The 20,818-nt window shown below is 43.4% G+C and overlaps 1 protein-coding gene across 2 annotated transcripts in view; it reads right to left on the bottom strand.

The window, feature by feature from the left end:
• The window catches only part of chsy1 (chondroitin sulfate synthase 1), a 53,649-nt gene that overhangs the window by 3,947 nt on the left and 28,884 nt on the right, over positions 1-20,818 (bottom strand). The gene's annotated exons all lie outside the window — the stretch shown is intronic.

Raw genomic sequence — 20,818 nt, 5'->3', positions numbered from 1 at the left:
GCGTTCAGAGCAGTTGCTTAAGCGTAGAGAATGGAACAAACATGAGGTTGTATTTTACTCAATCATCAACGCAACAAGACCTGCCAGTAAGGAAGACCGTATGAGCAATTTATCAAATGCCAGTTGAACAACTGGAACATAAACTTCACCTCCCCGTCCCCTCAGTGGCGTTTTTTGGTGGATAGAAATGATGGGGCAATAACTACTTTACACAGATACAAAACCAGAAAAAATTATAAATAATAATTCACATTTCCAACACAGTTTAGCACAGATGGTCATCCTTTCAGAAAGATGTTCGGGATCCTGAAAGCCTGTTCTTGACCAGGTAACATCCCCTCTGAATAACAACAGACAGGAAGAAAACCACTCCACCTGAAATGGAATTATTTTTATCAGAGGTTTGGTTTATAACAATTTCCCGCAGCTGGTGGGCACCGAGGTATTTGATCACTAGAGAAACTCTCAAATAAGCGCTGTAGAACATAATCCACATAATCTTGACGACCACAGTTCTTCTTTAAAAGAAAAATGACGACAGCAGCAGGTAATCAATTTGTACCATCCACTTTCCATTACCAAAGGCTTTGGATTGTTGCTCACACTCGGGGAACTTGACATTGTGAGTGTGAGGAGCCAAGCTTTCATGCCAAGCACAATTAAAAACACTATTTCACAACTTTTCTATCAGTTACAGTCTTTAAGTGAAGCATTAATCCAGATTTATATTCATTTCTAAATTACTTAGTATAAAGCCACACTTCTGCTGCCAGCAGGTGGCCCAAATGACCCGTTTCCTCTACATATGGAGCATCTTGTGCTAATAGTGAATTGCTATGTAAGAGCAAAAAAAGCCTAATTAGCCATGTTTCTGAAAATAAGTTGAATTCTTGTGGACTTGACTGAGACCAACCAGTGCCTCATTACTACCAGCAGGACCGGTCGGCAGTTTGTCTTCACATCAGCAGCAGAGGGAGGAGGATAACATAGAGCTGTTAGCCAGTTTACTGTCGAAGGTTTGAACACTCTATTGACAATGCCGTCCAAGGGCTTTAGGAAATGCAACAGTATGTAACCTTATTCAAAGGGTTTTGTAGCTTTTATGCTTGTCATTTCGGCGATAAAGTCAAAAAATAATAGTCTTTATTCTCGGGATGGTAAAGCCTCTCTAAACATTGGTGTTGTTTTAGAAAAATAGATTATTGTATCATTAATATGACAAACTTTCCTCTACACATTTTTCCCTTTGCAAGATTATTATCGGTTACCGTATTGATATTGGCTCCAACTAACTAAGATTATCGGATGTCACGATTGGCCTGAAGGAGTGTGTTGCACAGTCCACTGCTGGCAACAAGTGAGTGAGTGTTTACTGCATACCTGCTGGAGTTTTACAAAACTACTTTTCCTCAAATCGCAGGAGGCTAAAAGTGTAAACTTGCTTTGGAGCTGTGGGCAGGATCTCAAGCGTGGTCAAGAAGGCAGGGTTTGTGTGTGTTGCCTCCCAATGAAGGGAGCATCAGAACGGCTGCAGCCTCTAGAAAGTCTAATTTGAGAGGACGGCTCTGGAATGCAGCCACAAGCCTGATCCCCAGGGAAAGGCCTTACAGGGAATAAGACAGGACGGGCCTGAGAGCGATGGAAAATGATACCTGAAGCTGCATACGATCACAGGAACTGCCTGAGTAACTCTTTGCTTTTCCATTCCTCTGCCAATCAAAACACACTGTAACCTTGTCATTAATGGAAGTCTTGAGCCAGGATGTGCCTTTAGAGGTGAAGGGTCAGCCTTTATCTCAAACCGGGTCATTGCATGTGCAACAACGAACAGAAATTAATGTGTGGCATTCTTTCAAACCCAAAAAACTGCCTGTGCAAAGTTAATGTGAGTGACGGCTCCTCTGCCCCGTCTCTTCTCACAACTTTTTAAATGAACTGGTGATGAAGGGTGATGTATCAGCATAATTTAGGCTATGATATCTGGAGGTGGGCAAGTATTCTGATCAATCATACTTATTCATAATTAATCATAATTATTGACTTGGCTCTATAAATGCTTTAAAATTGAGAATTTGACTGCTGAACAAAATTCCTGGGAGTTGCGGACTGGGTGCCATGCCATTTGTCTGAAGGCCCATTATTCTGATACCCCAATAACCTATTGGACAAAATCCGATTGTCCGTTTGCTTATTACCACGAAAATAATTGCCCATTGAATGGAACAAATATCTCACAGTAGATCTGTCGAGGAAATGGTCGGGTGTAACACGGGAGCACAGCCTGGTCACAGTCATTCCAGCGGCTGTAAACACTATGGCTGTATCGAATATCTCGTTTGTTTTTTTAAATGGGAAAAATGTCGCGTAATTTATGGTGCCGTTAGAAACGTTACTTTGTAACGTTAGTATATCCAGCATCTAGCAGCAAAAATGAGTCTGCAGAGCCCTGAAGCTCCGCCCCTGCACAGAGCGCAGTTTGTTAGTGTATTCAAAGTTTATTAATACTGAAGGTGTTGCTTGTCCAAACTGCACCAAATTCAACAGAGCACAGCAATACACCGGCCAAGTGTGAAGCCGATCGGAGGAACGGTTCTCGAGATAGACGAAGGACACAGACAGACTTTTCTCTTTATAGTCAGATAAGCTTCCAGTTACTGCCCCAGGCCTTTGTCTGCATTTGTTATATTGGGAAAAACTGAGTAGTTTCCCTCCCAGCAGTTTTTTTTAAGCTAGTTCAGTTGTTGGCTCAGACTGTATCCTGCAGGGTAACACCACTGGTCATCAGCTGACAGCCAATTGGTCAGGATGTTTAGGGCTCTCTCCTGTGGCTTCACCATCATTAGGACCCGGCCTAATTACATGACCTCTACTTTTGTGGTCACCGTTGCAACTTATGACTCCTTAGTGCAATTTTTTCACAGTCATTAACCTCACAACATCACTGCCCTGACTCGAAAGGTTCTCTAACAAAGGCAGAGGGAAGTCAGAAGGTATTGCTGGGAGCTGAAGCCTTGTGTGCTTCATTTCAAACACATCAGTTAAATAGATGAGCTGATGGCTGCTCTAAGATCTTTACCCCAATACTGAGCTCATTTTAAATAAGCACTGTAACACATTACAGTAGACCCATCCATGGAACGGCTTGTGCTTTCTTTACTCAGAAAACTCAATATTTGAACTGTAAGGACCTGTTCATACTCAAAATTCAGTCTATAAGAGCAACGGTGAAGGTTTGCAGGATACTCACCAAAATGGAGCCACCATATAAAATGGCAGGTCGCACCACATCTCAAGACACACATGTATGTGTGTGTACTGCAGTGGTGGGCTGTGCATTTTATACACTGCTGTCCTGCAGCTGAAATACCACCTTATAACCACATTATGGCGCCACAGCTATTATTCATTTTTAATGCTGTAACTCCGTTCGTTACGAGTCGTTTGAATAATGCCAGAGCATTTAGAAAATGCAAAAGCCTAAATTCAGGAAAATATAATGTTCTCAGCTGGTCTGGCTGTGGGATCCGCCATCATTCCTTAATGACAAGCTGCGACCCAAAGAGATTATTATAGGATTTTACTTTCACAAATTGAACGTTGAACGTACTGCTCTGCAGTGTCTTTCCTCGTCTCAGCCCCCTCTGTCATGGTGCATCTCACTCAGTCAGAATGCCCATATTTGATTGGCTGAGCTGCATCACGTGATGTGACAGCCTCTGCTGTTAAATTTCGTTTCACGATAGTCACGTGCTCGCCCACTGACCAATCACAGCACACTCTGCACCTCGCGGCAAAGCTACACATGGACACTGATCTGCATGTAATGCTGACGTCATTATTGGCCGGCGCGCAGGCTCTGATACGTCAAATAATACGCCCAACATGTCAAACTAAAGATCTGATTGGTTGAAGACTATGACAATCAACAATATCGTCCCCATTCACTTAAACTGCACTGGATGCACTTCAGAGTCTGCAGGCCTGGGTCACTGTTCTTACCTAGAGACACAGAGGTGAGATCTGATTGGATAAAAGCTCTACTTAAAACAAGCTGCACTGGAAGCAGAGCAACTGAGGAAGACAGTAGCTGTGCAATGAGAAAATAAGATAATGGGAAAATATTTTTATAAATTATAATACATGTAGTGTATTTAAGAAAAAATATTAAATTATAAAATAGATACAACTTTGTGATTCTGTTTAGGCCAGCAGAGAAGGCCTTGCTGGCCCTGACGGCCCACCACTGTTGTACTGAAGGGTAAGACTCTCTGACCACCAACAAACAAATGGAGATTGTGCGTGGGGGGTGAGCGTATCATGCTATTTGGGTTGCGTTGGAATTAGAAGTTAGGAAGCTGTACGTGTCAGTTCTGAATTGGTTTGTCGCTGACTGTTTGAAACAGTGACAGCCCTATCAGACACTGCAGACCTACGACTGTTTTCAGTTTCATCGTACGTCCACACTACTATAAGCCAAACAAGTCAACTGAAACACAATAATCAAAGCAGAGCAAGAGAAACAGTATTATCATAGCAGCATCACAGTAGTATTAAGTCATCTGAAGGGAAAGGAGATGCTAAACCAATAGACACAACTGGAGTCCATGAGAAGGATCTGTGCTGTGATGACAGAGGTTCAGACCCGAAATACACACTCTGCTACATGCCAGGCAGGCCTCAAGACTCACTTAGGACAATTTATTAATGGCTCTGATTAGAACAACACTGTTCCTGGAAAGCCGGGTAAGTCTATCTTCTCTGTTCCAATCATTATAAAGCAAAAGCAGCATGTGTATACATTCAGTATATCTTCAGTAGCTAGCGTAGCATAGAAGAGCCAATGTGCTAACGTACTCTGCTAATGTTAGCTTCACAGGCTGGCCATACAAGGTGCCACCTGCTCATTAGGATCTAAACTAATCATTCAGACACACACTCACACACCGATGGCACAGCCCTCAGGAGAAAGTTGGGGTTTAGTAACTTGCCCCTGAACTGGAGGAGGCTTCTGATTAGTGGACGACCCGCTTTACTTCCTTCCAAGCTCTCTGGCTAACGAGCATCACTGGAACATGAGACTCAGGCACGTTTCATCAGGATAATGTCTTTTGTTGCTCTGGACCAGTTTTTTGTCTAGTAGGAGAAAACAACCCCTGATGATGTCATAGTGATGTAATCAGGGTTATCTCAGTTTTGGCTTGGCGACTACAAATTTATAGCAAAAAGTTATTCACATTTCGAGGCAGAGGGGCCTTATGGTAAAGGGCCAAAAGGCAGGATATCTATGAATCCGTCTCCTGCTAGTCCCACAACTTTGTGGAAGCACAACTCTAAATTGGTAGAGTACTTCTTCATCATTTATGATTAAAAACTGTGAATATCAGGAGTAGGCAGTGTTCAGTCAGCTGTCTAAAGCAGAGTCGTGGTGTTAAATGATGCTCCAGTCACACAGCAAAAGAAAGCCATCAGCACAACCGACTGTGTATGTGTGCATGTTTGGTACAAGGAGAGTACATGCAGGCAGGGGAAGTGAGGCCTGAGGCTGTGCTGCCTGTGTTTAATCTGCAGGACAATAGGCAGCGGCTGCCTCCGAGCGGGCCATGCAAATCTAATTGAAGACGGCATTATGCTGCTCTAATTGGCTCTTTTGTAAGCGAGGGTGGTCTGTCCAAACTAATTTCTCAACTCAGGAAAAAGCTTCTCACACCTAAGACAGCTCCACAATAGGTCTGTATTGATGTGTGTGATGGGAGGTGGTTGTTCCATCAACAGCATCGTGACAACAGACGACTTCATCAATGTTCGCCATCTAAGCAGTGGACTGCTGGTGAGGGAGCCTGAGTCCAGACCTCAGTCTACTGGACATAATGTGATGAGTGGACATCCACTAGGATAGGACTGTGATGAGGAGGTGAAGACTGGGCTGCCCGAATCTCATTCTCACTGCCCCCAACTAAACATGGGTGGTACTTTGATTAACTGTTTGTACATGTTGATAAGCAGAACTCCGGTATTTCTGAAAAAATGAATGCAAACTTCCTGTATCCGTTTCAAATTAAAAGCCCAGTCCAGTCACGTTTCAGTGGACAGAGTCCTTTCTTTTCCTAACAAGGCTTTCATTGTGAAGCGTGTTGAGGAAAATTCAGTTTTCATACGGTACTTCAAATGTAACTACTGGCTCTTGTACTTTACTACAAAATACAGCTCATCTGGGAAATGAACATGCATGAAATAGGACAAAAACACTTTAGATGATTAATCCAGAACAACAAGATGTTGAAAATGTATCAAATTAAAGCAACAGAAATAAACATGATGCTTAGTTGGCATGCACATTGTATGAAAGGCCCCAAGAATTCATCTCAATAATAGTTTGTATTATTTGTCCTTTATTTAAGCAGGGACCTTATGATTTATGCTAACATTATTTAAGATGCGTTTGTGTTCTTCATCATCTGTGATGCAATGAAAATATTGGTAAAGTGATTCCTGTATGTTTAAGTGCCATTTTAAGCATATTTGATGATTATGGGGATAATATTGTGAATTGTAGTTGTTTTTGGCCAGGACAATTGGGACATAAATGTATGTATTGTCCCATGCCAATTGGCAGCTGACCATGCCCCGGCCATTATTTTTTTTACAAAATACAGTAAGTCATTTGAAAAATTCCTGTACTTATTAAGTGTTTGTTTACCTTGATGGACAGAGAGGGGACATGGATGGAACATAGGGATGGACGAGGAAAGGAGATCCCAGGGAGGGACAGATGAGGAGAAAGAGAGACATAGGAGACAAGCAGAGGAAAGAGAGACATAGGAGACAAGCAGAGGAAAGAGAGACATAGGAGGCAAGCAGAGGAAAGAGAGACATAGGAGACAAGCAGAGGAAAGAGAGACATAGGAGGCAAGCAGAGGAAAGAGAGACATAGGAGGCAAGCAGAGGAAAGAGAGACATAGGAGGCAAGCAGAGGAAAGAGAGACATAGGAGACAAGCAGAGGAAAGAGAGACATAGGAGGCAAGCAGAGGAAAGAGAGACATAGGAGACAAGCAGAGGAAAGAGAGACATAAGAGGCAAGCAGAGGAAAGAGAGACATAGGAGGCAAGCAGAGGAAAGAGAGACATAGGAGACAAGCAGAGGAAAGAGAGACATAAGAGGCTAGCAGAGGAAAGAGAGACATAGGAGACAAGCAGAGGAAAGAGAGAGACATAAGAGGCTAGCAGAGGAAAGAGAGACATAGGAGACAAGCAGAGGAAAGAGAGACATAGGAGACAAGCAGAGGAAAGAGAGACATAGGAGGCAAGCAGAGGAAAGAGAGACATAGGAGGCAAGCAGAGGAAAGAGAGACATAGGAGGCAAGCAGAGGAAAGAGAGACATAGGAGACAAGCAGAGGAAAGAGAGACATAAGAGGCAAGCAGAGGAAAGAGAGACATAGGAGACAAGCAGAGGAAAGAGAGACATAGGAGGCAAGCAGAGGAAAGAGAGACATAGGAGGCAAGCAGAGGAAAGAGAGACATAGGAGACAAGCAGAGGAAAGAGAGACATAAGAGGCAAGCAGAGGAAAGAGAGACATAGGAGACAAGCAGAGGAAAGAGAGACATAAGAGGCAAGCAGAGGAAAGAGAGACATAGGAGACAAGCAGAGGAAAGAGAGACATAAGAGGCAAGCAGAGGAAAGAGAGACATAGGAGGCAAGCAGAGGAAAGAGAGACATAAGAGGCAAGCAGAGGAAAGAGAGACATAGGAGACAAGCAGAGGAAAGAGAGACATAAGAGGCAAGCAGAGGAAAGAGACATAGGAGACAAGCAGAGGAAAGAGAGACATAGGAGGTAAGCAGAGGAAAGAGAGACATAGGAGACAAGCAGAGGAAAGAGACACATAGGAGACAAAAAGCATCCAAACACAGGAAGTCTGGATGGACCCAGATTGGCCTGAAATACCAAGGTTCAGTTCTTGGTTGAACTGTACTTGATTTTTTGTCAGCACTACATTCCTTTAAAATGTCATGGAATGACTGAATTTAATACAAATGTCATCTACAGTCAAACACATACAAGAATTACAAACAAAACTGAGTTAAAGATGAGTGTGAGAATGTGAAGGATGTGAAACGTTGAAACGGTGCTGATATACTGTGCAACTTTATTCTGAAGCAGCACTTCAGATTTCCACAGCAGTGCGATATGAAACAGCCCTAACTGGTCTAAAACAGTGTTGCTGCAGCACAAACCAATTACAGACTTTATTTACACTGAAGCTGTTATTTCATGTCTGTTTGTGTTTCATCTATAAAATGTATTTATGTTTCTATCTGAAACCTTTGCAGTAACAGTCTGTGACTCCAACAATAGACTGTGTGTCTGGGATGCCTCAGCCTGGTTATTTTAATGATAAACAAACAAGGAGAGTGAAAAATATAACGGCCATTAAAACATATAGAGCCTCTGGAGAGGAGAGCAGAAGGGACTGATTCTGAGTCAGCAGGTGAAGGTTGTGTGGCCTGGATTCATTGGACGAGGCACCAAACAAAGACAAGGTGCAGCTTGAACAGGGCCAGGTCAGGATATTAGAAAGACAGCAGGCAGGATATGAGCACTGAACAACAGGCTCAGTGTTCCCAAACAGAGAGGAGATCACACTCACTCATGCTGGGCTCATACTCATCAAATTCAACTGGTGAGGACACAAATGCTTCTTTGTACTAGTAGGCAGTGGAGTAAAAGCATTTCATCAACCGTTTTCCTCCGTGAGCAGGAGAATGGAAATAAACAATGCAAAACCTGTTAATTAAAATAACGTAAACAGATTCAGACTGAATCCTTTCCCTGCCAACAAATGCAATCAAAATGTTTCTAAGCAAATGAATGGTTTCCTTGGATTCGTTAAAGTCATTAACAGCCGACATATCATTGCTTCACACCTAGAAGAGGACAATTTAACACAGTACAAACCAATATCCTTTTCCTTCATTTAGCACATCAATACAGGGAACGCTGGCTGACAGATGCGATCTTTGCTAAACACAGACATTCCAGGTCCAAATTGATTTTCCTGTTTCCTTAGTTGGAAATTGACCAAATAGAAAAAACAAACATGCTGACAGACGACTGACTTTTCCAAACCTCTTTTCAGGACGCAGCAGCAGCGTGTGAGTAAGCCGGCTGTGTTCTGATGGAGAAATGCCTTCAGGGATGTGACACAAGCACCGACATGTTGCTGATCACACCGCTGTATGCAACCCTGTCGCTCTACGCTGTCTGAGCTGCATCCATCCACCCATGCTTTCTCTAGAAGACCTACTGAGCCAGTCTGAGCAGCAGCTGATCACACAGCAGTGTGAAATCAGAATGTTAAGTAGCACGAGCTCTAAAAGGAAAACATTGGATGACAGCATATCAGCTCTTTGGCAGTTGGACGCACTATTGATTTCCTCTACTCCACAGTTAGGTCATAGCTGGACTCGATGATTCAACACATTGGCAGGAATCCCAGTTCACAGAGCAGCTGGTTGAAATGTGACCGAGTAACACTAACCCCCCTCAGCTACTTCACTCCACTGTTTCCATGACATTACCTCTGAGCCGTATCCATCAAACCCAAAGAGTTTAAGTGAAGGATCATCATTTTCATCTGCTTATACATTTCTTACACTGCAGTGTGTACATGATGCGCAGCACATGAAGACATTAAGGCTGGGTTGCACCGACAAGGATTCATTTTTAAACCTGATTAAATCCGGTTTTAACTTAACTTAATCATGTTGCACCAAACTTAAAAACTGGTTTAGATTAAATTATCTAAATGTCAGTTTAATTTAGACTCTAAACCTAGATTAAATTCAATTGTGTTGCACCAAAACTTTAAACTCCAATTTAAGCTGTGATCCAGTATCAACTTTAAAACAGCCTTTTTTAGATGGTTTGATTAAAATAAGTTGTGAACAGGAAGATTAGACCAACTCACTGTGCTGTGGTCTGATATTTATCTTCTATTATTTGGCCGTACTGCTCCATTAATTCAGCCAACAAGTTGTTCTCGAAGGAGGAGAAATTAGAGCTTCTCTGCTGAGTCATCATGACATCCAAACATTAGGTGAACTAACTGGCTTTTTAGCAAACAATGTAACGTTTTGTTCAGGAATACAGAGCAGCCAAAAGATACTTATAGGCCCCGACAGCACAAACACGTATTTATTGTAATTTGGGTAAGCAAGCATCTCCATATTGATTAAACTCTATTCAACTTTGGTTTTAACTTAACTTTATTAAACTTGATCGTATACATGGGAGTGTGATGAAACCTCCGGTCAGACGATGTGTTGCACATCACAATAAAGAGTCGATGCCCTTGATAAGAGCCATTATCTGAATATGAGCTGTTATTACTCCAGCATGCTAAGAGCACAGCTGAAGGAGGAGTGTCTTTAGTTTGTGGGTCCACTGAGGACTGGACCGGACTGGGTGACCGGGAGCAGAAAAGGCCCTTTGTTCCCTCTATCCAGATGTCTTCTTCAGCTCAGGCTCCGGGGAGAGATGGGAGATATGCACTGTTAGACTCAATTACAGAACAGAGTTGAGACAATGTGGAAAAAAATGAAGATTTCTCACAGGTCTCACAAACAGAAAGACAACTAGAATTCTGACAGTAAAGTCTGGATTGAGAAAAATATATTTTCTCAGATTCTGCACCACTTCACCACCTCCTCAATACTATGAAGGTGAGTGTGATTCTGTTTGTGGTGCTCATGCCATTAAAGATAGCATCACATTGTTTCATAGCTTCAGAGACACATCACCACTCTAACAGCCATCGTATGATAAACTTAGCTTGTTATTATCTGTTTGGGCTTCCATCCATTAGGTTGACGATGGCCTGAAACAGAGCCACTGTGACGACACCGGTGCCTTTCTGGAAAGTTCAGAGAAGTTTAACTAGAAACGTACACTTCCTCTATAAGAAAACCTCTATATGGACCCTCAGATATTTGATCTTGATCGTCATGACAGTGTAGCCCAAACATCCTCCCACCTGGGGGACTCATGGGACCCACTGGGTTTCTTTGGTGGACATGGCCTCAGTCTTTCACATAGCAGCCTCTCTTTTAATATCCCTGGGCCAAAATGGAAAATGGAAAGAGAGGATATGAACTGAGGGACCGCTGATACTGTACCCAAACACACAGAGTCAAGTCCCAGTTAATGGTCTGTGTAAGTAAAGATACCACGTGTATGTTTTCATGGAGCTGTCTGAATACAATGATGTTGAAAACACCTCTCCCCACAGCTTTTGGTTGTTGGATTTTGATTGGTCAGCTGTGTGGAGGTGAGGAGAGAGCCAGGGTTTGAACTAGTTCTGTCACTTTTCATGTGAACCGAGTGAAACAGTACGAATGTCTTCCAGGAGAGCCTGTTGGAAAATGTGTGCCATTACCTCCATAATCTAACGGTTCTGTTCTTCTTAACCCTGTCCTGAGGAGGGCATACAGCCAAGCATGTGGCAGAAGTACCTCGCTGGTGTCTCTTATCAAACACATGCCAAAACACTGGATACAGGCTTTTCTTCATGTCAGCATGAACCCAAAAGACCTGCCGCAGCTATCCTGTTGCTGATGACCCATTCTTCAAAGTGAGACATACCGACTTTGTTTTATGTGACAACTCTCTCTGAGTGTCACCAGCACCAAAAGCACAGTATGCAGTTAGGGCTGTCGCAATAACTGCAATATTGCGATACACAAGCCAACCGCAGGGGATGGCAACCAACCGTCACAACTGATATGTTCATATTTGATGAATTCTTTGCAATAGAATGCCATTGCAAATAATTGCTACACACACCAGCAGTGTGACGAGGCGCTGAGCGTCTCTTCTGAGCCGACAGCTGCACGTCTGGTGTTTTTCATGGTTTATTATACTGCGCCTAATTGCCCTTCTGTGATCCACATTCAACAATAACCAAGTATTTCATTTGTTTTAAAACTGCCATCGTTTAAAAAGCAACAATATACACAGAAATAGCCTAACAATAAAGCTTATTTATATAGAACTAAAATCAGAAAAAAGGCAAGTATACTGCTGTTGAGCCAATCATTGTCACTGCAGGATAAAGTCATGTTCAGTGCACATCATCAGCTCTACAGAATACAGTCCTATACTGAACATAGCGGCAGATGTGTAAAGCTGCGAGGTGGAAACTACTCACAGCATCCCTCTGTACATACAGGGAGACCAAGAGGGCCGCTCCACCACAATGACCCGACAAAGGCAAAAGCAGAACTAGACGCTTCACTTCCGTCTAGATGAGGCTACACTGGAACAGATACAATCAGCCAGCTAACCGAGGACTCACCAGCACTAACACAGCTCTTGATCACATTGTATGGGTCACCTGCTACTACTCCTAACACTTCTGTCTGCTCACGTTTGTCAATCCTTTTTTAGCGATGCAAACATATTCCCACAACTCGTGACTACAATGATGACTACAGCTTCAGGTATCCTTTCCCATTCAGATGTTTTTACTACCCAACTACACGGTTCCAACAGAAACATGCTGACGTCTCATCAACCAAATGACAGATTGAGGAGTTCAGAGAATGACTGCTGCTGGGGCATTGTGGTGTACATGTGAACTTGGAAATATTACTAAGCTGCAGACCTGCAGTTCATTATCGTGCTACTGGGCAACAACAGACGATATGATATAATATCCTATGAAGAAAGCCAAAACGCAGAGAGACTACACCATGGTCAAAGATCTGAAGAGGGCTCGTAGTCATCATCCTGCCATACCAGAGGCTGCTCTCACTAACCAAGAGGCAAACACACTTTCATCTGGTATTTAAGAAAATGTCCCCAAAAGATCCACTCAACGACAAACAGAGAGAGGATACTCCCTGACTGGCTCTCTGTTCTACTCTCACAAAGTGCTGTGGTGTACATGAGAGACGGGTGTCTTTAGCTCAGAGACAGTCCACTGTGGTGTCATGTTGGCAGCTCTATGTGTCCTGGACTGCAGCCTGGCACCACAATGGAGGGATACGGACTCGTCCTTTGTCTGAAACTCCCAGTCCACTACCAGGAGAGGCCAGGATCATCCACTTCCGACACACCTCCAGTTGTCCTCCAGCTCCTTTATGAAGCTTTTAGAGAGAATCATCTCTGATTTCATGTGTGCATCAAATAGAGTCACTGAATAATGAAACTAACAGGGGTTTTCACTTGCCAGGCCATTGTTTTATTCACTAAAGACCGACACCAATTGTCAAAATTCATGTTGGATTAAGAAAAGAAATCTGGAGTTTTGCCCGCAACCCTCACGCAGGGATTCTCAAAGTGGGGTCTGTGGAACTCTGCCGGGGGTCCGTGACAAGTTTTCAGAGTCATTCATTATAAACCTCCGCTCTAACGCCACCCAACTGAACTCCTGATTCCAGGATAATTGAAATGCTCGCTGGGCCTCAGATCATAAACTTTGTCTTTACCTTCTTGTGAGAGCCCGATCAGTACTGCACATGTGCAGCTCTCAACCGAGAGGAGAAGGAAGCCAGATGGCTCACTCTGTAGCTCCTTCCATCATCAACTGTTTAATTCCTTTTTACCACTCGTCTGATCTGGCAGGTGAGTTGGTAGCCCGAGATATTTTCTCCTTCCCCCGGGCAAAAAGGCAGTCCTAATTGTTGAGCCCTGCCTGATATCAATTTGATAAATATAATAATGAATGTTAACAGCAAAGTGCCACCAGTTCAGTTCTCAACTGGACCCTACCCCACAGATCCGGTGTGATATGGATGAGGTCCTCCGGTCACCTCAGGCCCACAGCAGCTACTCGCCATTCTGAGAAAGGCAACAGCTGCTTCATTACTATCTGTCTGCCTGCAGACGGCGGAGCATGGGCGGATCACAGCATGAACTGCTTCTACCATCAAGGCAAAGGCCTAAATTAAAACCTTCCATAAAAGCGAAGGGAAAAACTACCAAATACTGGTCAATTTCTTCTATTTTTTTTTTATTGTTGGAGGTAATTATAGCTGTGCGGTGGGCAGCAGCATACTTGTGGAGTCCTGGTGGTCCATGGAGCTAGCATTTAGCGAGTGCCGCCCAAGTAAGCTGGAGGAACAACAGGAACTGGGACGTGGGTGTAGGAAAGCTCAGAGCACGTGTTTCTACACACACTCCTCGACTGAAAGTGAATATGTTCATGCAAACCTCTAATCTGCTCCTCAGTCCCTGGCCTAAACAATTCCTCCATTCCAACAGCAAATCTCCATTTCAAGTCCATTTCTCCCTCTGCTTCATGAGAGCTCTTATCACAGTGTGAGTCGACGAGGTGAGGAGGTGCATGAAACAGCAGGTAGGTAGGTGTTAGTTCTGGACCTCTGATACTGTCTGGGTTGGGTCTCATTTTTAAATCCTGATCTTATTAAAAGGAAGGTCACAAGTGCTGTACAGACGGAGGCAATAGAAAGAGATGGACACATTCAGAACACATAAGTGAAGCCAGCGGGGTCAACACGATGAATCCTCTCACTTTTCCAGGTTTTTCATGGCCTTATAAATCCTACACCTTTTAATAGAACAGATTAATACGACATCATAAAGTACAATCTGCTCTCTGTAACAAACAATTAAAGACATTTCAATAAACATGTTCTGGTTATTTGGTGTATATGCTACATGGAGGGTTGCCTATAAAGCAGGGCGACTGTAGACAGAACAGGGATGACATCTCTATAGATGTCATCCCTGTTCTGTCTACAGTCGCCACTAGCAATAGTGGTAGTAGAACACTATTGGTCTACTACCAGGAACTGATAAAAGGGGCGTGTCAAATGGCATCTGGGACTAAACTGTCTCTCTCAAATTAGAAATATATTCTCCTAAAATGTCTCACTGGTTTCTGAGCTACTGGCTGCAAAACCCACTGTAAACAATGCACACCCAAAACCTGTTGAGGGTGGACCAATAGAAGACAGACAGCAGTGACTAATAGATGGCACATAAGGGAGCTACAGTGTGGGGATCTTTAGTTATGTTTTTAGTGTGAAACCCACTGTCCACTATGCACCACTAGTGGCAACAAATGAATGGCAGATGAATTATAACAGTGACTGTTGCAAAATCTGCATCAATCCATCTTTTAACCAAGACCTCCTTCTGTGAACACTTCTATCTCACTGCTCCTACTGATGTTCCATCAGCGCTGTGGATGATGCACTAACACGTGTGGGCTAATCCATTCACAGCTGAGGTTAGGCTGACGGTGAGTGACATGTGTTTATGCCCTGAGGTCCAGCACAACGCCGTGCCTCTCCTGAGTCCGACCTGTGGATGTCTGCGGAGCAGAGGTACTGCTGGGTAATGAAGAGGAGGAGCTGGCTCTCCAGTTCCAGGAGTGTTTGGGGAATTCAGCTGGAGTCCCTCCCCCCAACCCTGTGGCCTGCCCAGGGGGGACGGCGGGAGTGGAGCCCTAATTACAACCCTGTACCTGTTTGATCCCACCGACAGCATGGCCGTCCGACCCCCAGGTACACGGAGCAACAGCTGTACGCTGATGGTTATGGCTCATGGTCCAGATGTCACCACTGACACATGCAGCAGGCCTGGAAACAAGCCACGTGACGACCACTGGCTGCCGACATTAAAGGGAAAGAGATTTTTTCCCCCAAAACTGACTTCAATCCAGAGTTTACCAACAATTTAATTTCCCCACAAACTCAAGTGAGAAACTCAGCCTGACCCAACTAAAGCTGATCATGCCCGATACACTGTGGTTCATGGAGAAATGTTGATCTCTCTCTGTAATAACTGGTACCCAATCTCAAACACGTGCAATCAGGACCCGAGTGTGTTCAACTGAGCGGGCCTGTTGTGGCCGTCACTGAATGATCCTCCGGCCAAAAGCAGAGGCGTCCTGACAGTGAGGGGAGACACAGAGGAGGCCCGGACTGCTACCGATACATTAGAGCCCAGGTGAAGGGCAGCAGGTCACCTCTCTCTCTGCAGACCACACACTCGCTAACGCTACACCGCTCGCTAACCCCACTAGCACGGTTTGGATTCATAGGAAGGAGGTGCACTTGGACCGAAATAATGAAACAGACATGCTATGGGAATTTCAAAATAAAGGCGTGTCTTAAGATGATGATATATGTATCAATGTTTTCACTTCGCATCGACAATATTCAATTATTGAATGAATCGATACATTGATCCCCCTGTACAGTTTTAATGCAGGGATGTTTTCAGTCCTCGCTCATGGTCCAGGAATACGTTGGCTAGGAGGGATGGGTCATGATTTTCCAATAGATATTAAATTGTAAAAAATGAACGTTAAATGTGTCTCTTTTCAGTCAGTACAAGTGTGTATGTGTGTGTGTGTGTGCAGCGCCGCACACCACGTAGTTTCACCTGGGAGATGTATTCGAGCTGCGGATCATAATCTCGACAGAAGCAAAATTAGACTCACCAAGACCGACTCAGTAAGTCTACACACTGTTCCAACAATGTGGTCGAAATGAAGCTTTAAGTCATCCAGTTGGATCTATACTGTCTCTCTCTCCCCACAGTTATCGAATAGTATTTTGGCTTGAAATGTCCATCCCTATTGGCTTCTAGGGGAAGGTTAGTAAGGAAACAGAAGAAAAAGACAAAGTAATCACAGCTTGGCAGCATATCTAAAAGTGTGTGTGTGTGTGTGTGTGTGTGTGTGTGTGTGTGTGTGTGTGTGTGTGTGTGTGAGAGAGAGAGTGAGAGAGTGTGTAAGTGTGTGAGTGAGCTGGCCAGTGAAGAACAAACACAAAAAAGCCTGACTGGAGCCAAAACAACAAAAAAGAAACAAAATGACTTGGCTGAAGTGAGCCGCGCAGAGAGGGAGACGAAGTCACCCCAGCAGCTCCTTTAAGTCACAGTGAGCAGGGCGACGGGGTGCCAGAAGCAGATCTAAGTGTGGTTACACTTTTCAAAACTCCACACGGACAACGCTTGCTGCAATATTTGTAACGCTTAATGCAGAGCCGGCCGGGGCAACGCGTCTCACATGTGCTTCCTCCAGATACTCACCACAAATTGTCATGATTAGCATAAGAAATATTGAACTATGACCAAAAGCTTGTTTTGTGAGGTCACAATGACGTTTGACGACCAAAGTCCATCTTGGATCAGCCCCTAGACCGCTGCTATAGGCCTAGACCGCTGCTATAGCCCTAGACCGCTGCTATAGCCCTAGACCAGGAATGTCCAAAGTCCGGCCCGCGGGCCAATCACGGCCCGAGGTCAGATTTTATACGGCCCGCGCCTTCTGTCTTAAAATGCATTATTTATGGCCTGCCAGCACAGTCAAAACGGAATGAATAAATCATACAAATTCAACATGCAATTCCTCTTTTTACCTCATGGTGGCAGCACCACTCTAACTGTCTGGCTGTTTGAAATTTGCTCTGACCCTTGAACTGTCATGGCTACGGCAAGTAAAAAAAGGAAAGTCGATAACGAGGGCCGCCGCTTCCAGGAGAGGTGGAGATCGCAATATTTTTTCACCGAAAACCGAAACAACTGTGTCTGCCTAATTAGTCATGAGACTGTTGCCTTGTTTAAGGAATATAATGTAAAGAGACACCACGAGACCAAACATGCTAATGCTACAACAAGCTATCAGAGCGACCGAGCTAGAAAAGTGAAGCAACTCCAAGATAACTTGGCCTCACAGCAGCGGCCCATGAGTCACATGAACACATCACTAGAGCCAGCTGGGAGTGGCCATGGTAATTGCTAAACATGACAAACCTTTTACGGAAGGTGAGTTTATCAAAGACTGTGTTATGAAAATAGCAGAAAACATAATTGCCCCGAGAAGAAGACAGTTTGCTAATGTTTGCCTGGCTCGTAACACTGAAGAGCTATCATCAGATACTAAGAGACAACTTGATTGTTTTTCGTTAGCCTGTTTCATGTGTGTTGAACTTAAATGTTAGACAATTTTTCATTACCCTCACTAAGTCATATTTAAGATTGTCTTGAGGTGAAAATATTGATCGGTTTCTATGTAATTAGCTTTTAGATGCTTGTTCTTTGTGTTATCTGACTTTCAAGATGTGAAAGAAAGGCAGAATAGTTGTTGAGATTTGTTCGCACCTGAATGCTTACATTTGGTTACATTGCTATTTGCTGTGTCATTGAAAATATAATTAGTAAATAATAGTGTATGTATAGGCAACTTGTATTGTTTAAAATAATGTCAGCAAGGACTGTTGGCCCTTGGGCATTTTCACATTATCAAATGTGGCCCTCTTCGAAAAAAGTTTGGACACCCCTGGCCTAGACTGTCGGGAGACTTCCTAGGATACACCGAGCTCCTCTCTCCTCTTCTCTCTCTCTCCTTCTGAATGAATTCCTGTCTCATTAACGCACATTACTAACTTTGCTTCTTCCCCGGAGTCTTTGTGCTTTCTCTCCTCAAAGGTTTCCATGGATCGTGGTTACATCTGGACCCTGATCCTTCCTCCTGCCGTGGTCCTGCTGACACCCACTGCTAATATCATTTTTATTAGTAGTCGTATTGCTTGCTTTGCCGATACCATTGCTGCTTTTGTTATCACTGTTATTCTACTTTATCCACTGCTGCTGTTATTATTAGTAGTTGTAATGTTTCCATCATTATTATACTTACTACTCTCATTATATGAATCATTTCTGTCATACGCATTGAATGTGCTGTAACTCTGTTAAGTTGTTCATTCTGTACACATGACATCTATCACACTTCTGTTCCTCTCTCTAAGGTCTCTTCCTCTTTTCTCCCTGTTAGAGTTTTTTGGGGGAGTTGTCCTGTACCGATGTGAGGGTCCTGGACAGAGGATGTCACATGTGTACAGATTCTAAAGCCCTCTGAGGCAAATTTGTGATTCGTGATTTTGGGCTATCCAAAATGAATTGAATTTAAATGAAATTGTGATGCCAGGAGTGAGATGCAATCTCTCTCACCTGGATCCCCAAAATAACTGGAATGTATGTGGAAACTAAACGGATCCTTTGAGACCATGTTAGTGGATCACTGGCCCCTCTGCCTAATACGCTTCATCCACACTTTCATTTAAACAAGCCACGGTATGCTCAGAGTCACAGCTACTGCAGAGCACAATAAACAAAGACTGAGTGTAATGAGGTCTCCCACTTCCTAATGAAATATTGTTGTTGGAGAAAGCTTGTGTGGTGCCAGGGAGTGCATTAGCTGAGGCTCAAGAGGAAGAAACCTCTCATTGTTCTCCGAGGAAACATCCAACAGCCACAGTAAATAAACTGCAACTCATGTACATGTTTGTACCAGTCTGGATGTTGATCTCAACATGTGCAAACACAATGTCCTCTGTCTCCGTCATCGTTTACACTTCCTGCTCTCAATTATCACTCGGATACTGAGCTTAGCTAAATGACTGAAATCAAGCTGACTCACATGATATGTAGTCAGCAAAAACTGGTCTTGTCAGAGTTTCTTGAGTTGGAGTACAGAAAGCGTAGCTTAGTGCTATCTTAAAGATGTTCAATGTCATGGTATCGTTTAATGCCAATGGCCGTACCACTAGAATCCTTAAAGTCATACCAGACGCTTTATCACATGCTGCGGCCGATAGCTCCAATGAATTTTGCTACATTTTTGTTTGAATTAGTTGTCTTCATTATGACACTCATGAACATCGGAGAAGGAAGTGTGGGGATTGGATTCATTCGAGCGGACCTTGAGACGATCACCGCCCAATTAAACACGTTTTTTTACTACGAAAGAACACATTGCATTTGAATAAGAAAACTAATATGTGATTGTGAAAAAGAAGCGGCACTTCCACGGCTCAATGCCTCGTTCACACTGAATGCACCGCACGACGGGAATTACAACATCACTGTAGATCAGGGGTGTCAAACTCATCTTCACTCCGGGCCACATCAGCATCATGTTTCCCTCAAAGGGCCGGTTGTAACTGTAAGACTGTATAACTGTAACTACTCCTAACATATTGTTAAATAACTCTCTGCATTTGATTATTGTTTATTCAAGTGTAAAAATATTGTACATGCAGTTATATAAATGTAAAATGATGTTTAAGCACATTTCTGTTATAAATAAATAATAAATAATTTTAATTTAGGGTTAAGAAACCCACATTACTCTATCAAAGATCAAACTTTTAAAGAAAATAAAGACAAATATCAAACAAGTTATTACATTAACTTTGTTCAAAGCTATTTTTGTCACCTCTCTGCATCACTAATGTCCCGCCCTGCCGTCGTCCCGTGCATGGCAGCTACATCCAAGAGCTCCTCACTGAGGTCAGGTCTGCCTTGAGCCTCTTACAAACACTGATAGATGATGTATCTCGTCTCTTAGCTAGCTGTGTTGTTAGATTGCTGCTAGTTCCTGAACTCGGTCTGCGATGGTGTTTCTTCTCAAACTGACATTTGTAAAAGTCTGTATCTGGTCGGAGCTCACCTGCTCACATTCCTTTAGCATGCACTGGGCTGTAGCTTCTGTAAATATATTCTGCTGTGATTGCAGTCTGCCTTTTAATTCTTGGACAATTTTATGTTTTTCTTGGAGACTAAATTTAGCTCCGTGTTTGGTGTCAAAATGCCGACGTGAATTGTATCCTTCATCACCGACACGCATCATAACACAGAAGACAGACCCGTTTTTCTCCTTGAAGCACAGACATGTATTCGCTTTCCCATCTTAAATTACATTTTCTTCCCTCTGCATCAATTTTTCTCTTCGTGGACATTTTGGGATTATTTGTCGATCTTTTTCAACTCAATCACTTGTTGGAAA

This window comes from Anarhichas minor, unplaced genomic scaffold (assembly GCF_050575085.1).
Source record: "Anarhichas minor isolate MPS153535 unplaced genomic scaffold, ASM5057508v1 ptg000013l, whole genome shotgun sequence".
In the NCBI taxonomy this organism is placed as follows: Eukaryota; Metazoa; Chordata; class Actinopteri; order Perciformes; family Anarhichadidae; genus Anarhichas; species Anarhichas minor.
Note: the sequence above shows the minus strand (reverse complement) of the source record. Positions and strands in the feature narration are given on the sequence as shown.